We start from the raw sequence: 7,741 nt of genomic DNA, 5'->3' as shown, positions 1-7,741 counted from the left end.
CGACTAGGCGAATGAGCACAATTTGTCAGTCAGCATTGAGTTTAAATGAGCAGAGATGCACATAAAGCCAGCATTGCAATTGTAATTAAGAATTATAGGCATCAAGTTTCAACTAGTTCTTTCTTAAGGTAGCAGTGACTGAGCTCTAAGAAGCTTAGGAGGGACTCAGAGCAAATAGAGCCAGGATACTGTCTACCTAGAACCCTCTACAATTTAAGCAGCTTGTCGTGTGTGAAAGTGATGTGTAGATGATGGAGAATCCATGAGAACTCAGGCTCTATTTTTCCTGTTTGCATTTAAAACATTTTTATATCACACACATTAAATATTTAATAATAATAATAATAATAATTAAAATGATGCTCTTGAACCCACCACCCAGATTTTAAAAAAAGAACATCTTGATTTGTGTTAATGGTGGTTGAAATCATTGTGGGAATTGACATATCTTTGGCTGCTGAGTTGAATGGAATTTAATAAATGTTGAGTGCTGACAATGAGTTGGTGCTGGGGCATATAAAGATGAATAAAAATAAGCTTGCCTCAGTCTGGAAGGGGAAAATAAGATGACAACACAATTAATTTGCACCCCCTGAATTCACGAGAAGAGTAGAGGTGTCATATGAGAGGTGTGTCATGCTGTAGAGGTTCGAAGAGGTTGGATCAGGTTGTATGGGGAGAGCTGTGAGGAGAGGAGCTCAGGGAAACCTTTGTGAAGATAGTGGCATCTGACCTGTACACCAAATGTAAGCAGGAGTTTTACAAGATGAGAGAGGGTGTGGGGGAGAGCATTTCAGGGCTTGCCTGGAGGAATGCATAGCTTTAAAAAAAACAACTTTATGATGTGTTATCTGAAAGAAAAATACTATCACATAATGGTTTGTTTGTGAGTTTTAATTTTTACATAACCATGCCATATTACTCCTAAAAATATTTATAATAATTTCTTAATATTGTCTAAAACCCAGATTGTATTCATTTTTCCCCAGTTGTTTCAAAAATTTTTTCTTAGTAGTTTATTTTCTTGAATCAAGACATAAACAAAGTTGTGGTACTTTGTTGCTATGACAAAGGAATCTTTATGCTGGTACGCGAAGTCATGGGTTTACATTCTAGCTCCTCCACTAGCTGTGACCTCAAGTAATCCACTTAACCTCTTCACTTGCCTCAGAAATACATACTTTGGAGTTTGTTGGAAAGATTCTGTGAAATTAAAGATAATCGGTCTGTGTGGATAAAGGAGATTACTTTGTGTAATGGTTAATTCTCTATATCAATTTGATTGGACACAGAGTACCCAGATATTTGATAAAACATTATTCTGGGTGTTTCTGAGAGGATATTTCTATATGAAATTAACATTTAAATCAGTAGGCTGAGTAAAGCAGATTGCTCTCCCTAATGTGGGTGGGCCTTGTCCAATTAGTTGAAGGCCTGAATAGAACTAAAAAGCTGACCTTCCCCTGGGTAAAAGAGAATTCTTCCTGCCTGATGGCCTGTAAACTAGATTATTGGTGTTTTTTTTTTCTGCCTTTGGACTCGAACTGACCATTAGCTCTTCCTGGGTCTTGAGCCTGCCAGCCTTTGCACTGGAATTACACTATTGACCTTCCTAGGCCTTGATCTTGCTGACTAACCTTACACCTCTTGGGACTTGCCAGCCTCCTTAATTGCATGAGCTAATTCCTTAATTGGGTGAGCTAATTCCTTAATGAATCTCTCTCTCTCTCTCTCTCTCTCTCTCTGTCTCTCTGTCTCTCTCTCTCAACACACAGACACACACATCCTATTGGTTCAGTTTCTCTGGAGAACCCTAACACACTTTATAAGAAATGTCCACATTTCTATGGCCAGTTGCCCCCATCTGCCTAACTCATCAGTCTTCCCCTCTTTCCTATGTCTTCATTATTTCTGAGCTTCCTGAGGGTTATCTCACCTGTACTTATGACCAGTCTTCTCACAGCCCTCTACTTGTTGCTCTTTATTGTTCAGCAAACCAAGACTCTACTGCAGGTGCTCTTGCTTGGTTCCCACTACCCAGAAGGTGCAAAATCCCAATGGCCTTGAACACTCACCAGTTCAGTCTTGTATCTCACAAAGTCACTCAAGAAAACAGCCCTTCCAGACTTTTAGTGCAGGGCTCAGAGCCATCTCTATATTGTCACGTTCATTTCATCTTCTCTCCACCTCTGCATGGCTGCAGTTTCCATTCCTCTAGGCAAAAAGATCCTTGGGGATGCCTGGGGTCAGCCAGACCCTTCATCCCCATTTCAGCTCAACTGTGACCTTGGCTCTAAGCCCCTCACATGTTTGGAGCTCAATATATACTGGTTCTCTCTTCCATAGGTTTAGAAGTGAGGTGACTTCTAACTTTTCAAAAGCAGCATCAAGGGAAGAATATAGTCAGTTTTTCTCCTTTTATGAGTATGTTTAAGGACTAGATCTAGTTACACAGTCTGGTGAATATTTTGTTTTCTGAGCACAGTTTTGGATAGAACCCTCCAGTATTATGATTATAATGTAACTGTTTTATGCTATTCTATTTTAAGATCAACGTTAGTGATAATTAAACTATATTAGGTTTGACCACGTAAAACTTTTTATAGGTAAAAACAATCAAGTGTTGGTAATCTCAACCTAAGTGAGAATCATTTATAAGTGAGCCAGTTTAATTCTGTCATTCCCGTAAGGGAAGAGAATAGGATGAATTGGAAGCAAAATTGTATCTAGGATGCTAATCTAGGTCCCCTATTTTTCCTTTCCCTTATCCATAGCACACCCACAACCCCCACCCCAGTTCCCACTTCCCTTGTGTCATAACATTGCTTTCTGGAAACCCTGAGCTGGTCAACTAATCCAAGCCTGCTCTACCCACAAAGACCTGAGTTCTAATATCACCTTTCACTTCTCTTTAGGAGGTCAGTCTATAGCTTAGGAGGACAGCAGTCTGATGAAATTTTTCTTGCATTTAGAATGTGCATGACTGATAGCTTTGTTTAACATTCTGTAGTATCATCAGTGCCATTCCCAAATAATTGGAATCTATTCTCCTGTTGGGCCTAGGGTTGGGTCACCTCTCCATTTTTTTTTTTCCCTTTTTGCTCTCCTTTTGAAGTTACAGGTAGTCATATGCCTGACTTAGCCAAGAAAATGTGACTGGAAATCACACATGCCACTTCTAGGAGGAAGCTTTGAGAAGGGTGCAATCTCAATTACTCCCTTTCAACAGGAGGGGTGATTGTGGAAGCGTATGCTAAAGATGATGCCTCTGTTGGCCTGGAGTGACTGCTACGAGCAGAACTCCATGACAACCCATCATTCATGTCCCAATCAATAAGGTCAACACGTGGGACATGATGGTCTAACCCACACAGTTATTCAGGAAACTAAGATCCTTCCATCTATGGTCCCCTGGGGACAGAGTTTGAAAAACTATAACCTGTGGACCAAATCCAATCTGCTTGGATAGAAATAAATAAAGTTTTATTGAAAGCACAGGCACATTCATTCATTTACATATTGTTCATGGCTGCTTTCCTGCTATAGCAGCAGAGTTGAGTAGTCATGATAGACTGTATATTCCCCCAAAACCTAAAATATATACTCTCTGTCCCTTTATAGAAAAAAATTGCTGGCATTTGCCCCAGGGTCTTGGAATTTCCCCTTGAATCCTCTGAGTCTAGCTGGCAGATGAAGAAAGAGAGAAAACAGGGAGGATGGCATGGGATGTTTTGTAGCACAGTCCTGAAAGTAGAATATACCACTTTGATTCACCAATGGATCCATGAACTCAGTCACCTGGACACATCCCATCACAAGAGAGGCTGGGATATGTAGTCTAGCTGTGTGTCAAGAAGGAAAGGCAAATGATTTGGTGAATAATCTGCCACATCTGCCTACATGTGCAACCAACTCAATGTCTGTGTTCTCTCCAATCAACCCCAGATGGGTCAATAGCTGTTAAAAATGAGGAGTGATTTCTCTGCTCTTGCACTAAGATTCCTTGCTCTGATCAGCGGTAGTAATGGAGATTCATTTATCAACCCTGTCCTTAGTCGGTGATGACCCCCACACAGCAGGGCTCAGTGAGTGGTGCTGGGTAGGGCCTAGCTGAACCACTGACCTCACTCTGTTCCGGTGGATGCGCCTTTGTTAGAGCAAGTTTTGTGTCACTGTGCAAGAAGCTCTAGTCTGGGACTGGGAATGTTTTGATCACATACTTGGAATGGAGACCATAATAGTATCAATCTCTGAAAATCAAATGAAATCTTGTGGGAGTAGGTTAGGTCCAATGAATAAAATTATATAAAACAATTTCATACTTGACATTTACAGAGAGGGGCTTAACTTCTCCTACATATTTTAGTCTGTTCAGCTGGTATTATTTATTCATGTCTCTTTCCCCATTTGGTTCACAATTTATCTTTTGGGAGCCCAGAATTAAACTGTAAAAATGTATATATGCTAGACCCTGTTTTATGTTCCATCAGTGGAGAAGTCATCAAAATCTGTAACAGAATAAGATTCAGCTTATTACAGGGGTGATTTAGCTGAAATAAAATGTAATGTTTAACTCAGAGAAGCTGGAAAAAAATGAGACTTAGGAATATAGAATTGAATAATCAGTCAGCAAAACGACAGTGGTTTCTTTGTCAATCTCCCAGTTGAAAGAATATTAGGACATCAACATTATGAATGGCTGGAGCCAAATGAGGATTCACGACAACCTAGCAGGACAAGAGTGGCTTCTGATTCCAATGATAACAGATTGTTCGTCACCACTGATGAACTTGAATAAAAGAAATTCAGTGTTCTGTGTCACATCCTTTTGTTGCACTATCATATTTAGTGGTAGGGAAAGAATTAATGTGTAATGAATTTTTAAAAAAAGACACCCTAGAGAACAGGGCAGTTTCTAACACAGACCACTGTGATTAAGTATTTCCTCAGATATTCCCTAAGATGAGGGAAGTTCATACACAAAAATGTAAACGAGAGACACTGTTTTGGGGAGGGAAGTTTGACAAGGAAAACCATATAGTGAACGTGAGAAGCAAGTTGAGTGGCTTAAAACAACAGAAATTTATTCTCTCACAGTTCTGGAAGCTAGAAGTCTGAAATCAAGATGTCTGAAGGCTCTAGGCAAGGATCCTTCCTTGCTTTTTCCTAGCTTCTGGTGGTTGCTGGCAATCCTTGGCATTCCTTGGTTTGTAGATACATCACTCTAATCTCTGCCTCCGTTGTGATGTGTTATTCTGTGTGTGTGTGAGTGTGTACTTATAAGGATATCAGTTATATTGGATTGGGGTCCACTGTCATCCAGTATGGCCTCATCTGAACTTGAATACATATGCAAAGACCCTATTTCTAAATAAAGTTATGGAGGTTAGGACTTCAACATATCTTTTTGAGGGATACAATTCAATCTACAACATTATGTTACTGAAGTTGTCTATGATGGTGTCCTGGTGGGTGGGACAGACCACAGGAAAGAAATATCCTGTTGGATACATCACACAATATGCAAAACAAGGGAGATGAAAATCTTCAGTAGGGCTGATAATGACAATAACAACAAACATTACCAAACACTGCGCCAGCCAAAGAACTTCATATGTGTTATCTTATTTAATGCTTACAATGATCCTATGACATAGGTACTTTAATTAGCCCATTTTACAGATAAGGAAATTGAGGCATCAAGAGGCAAATATGGAATTGAGGGAAAAAGCCCACTAAACACCGGAAGAGAGACTTTGGGTGCAGGGAGATTGCAGGTGGGGCCAGCCCAATGCATCCCAAACAAAGATATCTGCTCACCCAGAGCAATTTGGGGTGTTAGTAAAGTGTCCTTGACTGGAAACTTTCCCCCTTTTAGATTTTCCTACATTTCTAGGAGGCTGCCAGAAATTCCACAACAGAAACTTTATTCATTGAATCAAAGATTTAAATCCCAGTCAGTTTGGAAGGGATGTTGGATATTCTGCCATAAAGTGTTTGAGTCTGTGTTTGGGAGTCTCTATGCTTTGGCACATATTGCCCAGATCAGAAATAATGACATATGACCTGCCAATTTATTTACTGTCCCGACTCACTGAAATTGTATTGAAAGAGGTGTTTTTGGGGTGATTACAGATGAAGATTATATATATACATGTATATATATATACATATATATATACATGTATATATATACATATATATATACATGTATATATATATACATATATACATGTATATATATATACATGTATATATATATATGTATATATATATATGTCATTGTAAATGCAGAGATAGTAGAGTGCCATAATGAAGATCATAGTCTTGGAACTGGACAGTTTACATTAACATTCTAGCACTGCTCTCTAAGCCTTGTGACCTGGATGTGCCTTAGTTTCCTCACCTATAAACTGAGGATGATAATAAAAGTGTCTACCTTATAGAATTGTTGTATTAGGTGTGTTACCATGTGCTTTAAAACAGTGTCTAGTACATAGTAAATGTATGTAAGTACTTGCCTTTATTATTATATGTGTTACAGATGAGATCAATGATATATCACATGATTGCTTTGCCTTTCATTGTTAGACACTGGGAGAAGGTGCTAGAAAATGCACATTAGATGGGGAAGTTGAGGGCTCATCATTTTATATGTAGATACTGTTGCTTGACATGCCTTTAGTTTTTCTGAGACTTAAAGTCATTGTGGTCTCCCATCTCTGTTGTTGGCTGCTCCTCAGTTCTGCTATGCCTGCAGCTGCAGGGGGATGGGCTGCTGCTTGCTACACACTGCCATCACCATCGCCTGACGTCCCTTCCTGAAATCCTCTGTGCAGGATTTTCACTCCACCCCTGTTAATGCCCAATTCCCTGTATCATTGATGCTTTTCTAACCCCATTATTCCTTCTATATTTATTAGTTGGCCTTCTTCTCTAAGGAAGAGGCTTCTGTCCCTCTCTCCCTCCCTATCTCCCTCCCTTTCTTCCTTCCATCAGTTTGTACTTTTGGAATTTTATTTTATTTTTAATGGTTATCATTCATACTATTCTTATTTATTTTGATACTGGAATTGTCCCCAATTTGGCCAGTGGGAGCCCCTTCAACTTGGCTTCTGTGTTCCTGTGACATGTTCTCATCATTCTTTGAGCATTTCCTTACTTTCTGGCACAACAAAATATTCCAGGAACACCTTTTACTTTCTCTGCCCCAGTCCTGGAACCAGACTTTCCTTCAAGGAGCTCTTGGTTCCTTTTAGTGCAGAATAGTCTTTGTAAAATCAAGATCTTAGTTCACGTTCCTTTGAGTGTAGCCTTGAAATCAATCTACTTCTTCTGGTCAATGAGGAATCTTGTATTCTTGCTCTGTATAAAGAATTCTGACCATCACCCTGGCCTTTCAGGGGAATAAGGGATAGAGGTAATACAAATCTTCTGGAGGCCTATTGGTCATGGGCTTCTTCTGAACTTCCCTTCACCCTATTCATTTTCTCTGTCCTAGGACAGACAGCCCTCCTAGGGCATCAGCACTAAAATCTTTGTAAAGTCCCTGAAGCTTCCTGCAGTGTGGGTTTCAAAGGCAGCTGAATCAATGTGGAATTAATGCAAAGAGGCTGACAGAGAAAAACCTCAAGCCACGTGACAGAACCTCAAACCGTTGGGAAACAATAGAAGCAGATAAATTGATAGAGAATTGGAGTGTTATTAGGAGAGTTTATCTTTATGTTTTGAAGTCACAGTT

The sequence above is a fragment of the Rhinolophus hipposideros genome, assembly GCF_964194185.1.
Source record: "Rhinolophus hipposideros genome assembly, chromosome: 17".
In the NCBI taxonomy this organism is placed as follows: domain Eukaryota; kingdom Metazoa; phylum Chordata; class Mammalia; order Chiroptera; family Rhinolophidae; genus Rhinolophus; species Rhinolophus hipposideros.
The sequence above is the reverse complement of the archived record's forward strand: the minus strand, read 5'-3'. Positions refer to the sequence as shown.